Source organism: Apium graveolens, chromosome 9 (genome assembly GCF_009905375.1).
Source record: "Apium graveolens cultivar Ventura chromosome 9, ASM990537v1, whole genome shotgun sequence".
NCBI lineage: Eukaryota > Viridiplantae > Streptophyta > Magnoliopsida > Apiales > Apiaceae > Apium > Apium graveolens.
This window is the reverse complement of record NC_133655.1, coordinates 86,688,893-86,690,067: the sequence shown is the minus strand read 5'-3', so window position 1 is coordinate 86,690,067 and position 1,175 is coordinate 86,688,893. Positions and strand designations below refer to the sequence as shown.

General features: G+C 43.1%; 1 non-coding gene across 1 annotated transcript; it reads left to right on the top strand.

Annotated features, from left to right (window-relative positions):
• Window positions 1-839: 839 nt before the first annotated feature.
• Window positions 840-946, top strand: LOC141687710 (small nucleolar RNA R71). The gene has a single exon (XR_012561196.1). It is a non-coding gene; the product is annotated as a small nucleolar RNA R71 (small nucleolar RNA).
• The last annotated feature ends 229 nt before the right edge of the window (window positions 947-1,175 follow it).

Sequence of the window (1,175 nt, the reverse complement as noted above, 5' to 3'; positions counted from 1 at the left end):
TTTGCTTAGCTTCTTCATCACCAACTTTAGCTTCTCCGTCTTTTGCTTTTTCCCCATCAACAACTTTTCCAGACCTTATGGTAATAGCCTTAACTTACTCTTTAGCTTCCTTTCTGCCTGGCACTTCAGTATCACTGGGAAGTATGCCAGGTTGACGATTGAGCACTACATTAGCTATTTGACCGATTTGATTCTCCAAGGTCTTGATAGAAACAACCTGACTTTTGCACAACAGCTTGAGTTCCTAGAAATCAACACTAGAAGGTGGAGCTACACCTCCTTGTTGAGGATATGATTACCTTTGAGCATAATGTTGTGGTTGCTGGAATCCAGGTGGATTAAACTGTTTACTTACGCCTTGCTGATATGGTTGCTGAATAGCATTTTGATTATTGCTCCAGCTGAAATTGGGATAATTTTTGTTGTTAGGATGATAAATAGCTGGCACAGGCTGCTGTGGTCACTGATAATTGTTCACATACTGAACAGATTCATTAACAAGGGAACACTGATCCGTAGCATGAGAACCTGCACAAAGCTCACAGCACATAGCTATCTGATTGACTCCATAGGCGTCTAGAGAATCGACCTTCAAAGACAACGCTTGGAGCTGCATTGCAATAGCTGTAGCTGCATCAACTTCCAGAATACCTGCTACCTTCCCAGGCATCATCCTTTGAGTTGAGTTTTGATGCTCATTTGCAGCTATAGTTTCAATAAGGTTATAAGCCTCAGTATAGCTTTTGGCCCACAAGGAGCCTCCAGCTGCTGCATCGAGCATGGGCCGAGATTGGGCCCCCAAACCATTATAGAAACCAGTGATCACCATCCAGTCAGGCATACCATGATGTGGACACTTTCTCAATATCTCCTTATAGCGCTCCCAAGCTTCGCACATAGATTCTCTAGGTTGTTGCGAAAACTGAGTAAGAGCACTACTCATAGCCGCAGTTTTCGCCATTGGATAGAACTTTACCAGAAACTTTTGGGCAAGATCTTGCTAAGTAGTGATGGACCCAGTTGGTTCAGAATGTAACCAGTCCTTAGCTTTATCCCTCAAAGAGAATGGGAAAAGCCTCAGCTTGATAGCCTCATCAGTCACACCATTATATTTGAAAGTACTACAGATCTGGACAAAATTCCTGATGTGCATGTTGGGATCTTCAGTAGCAGCA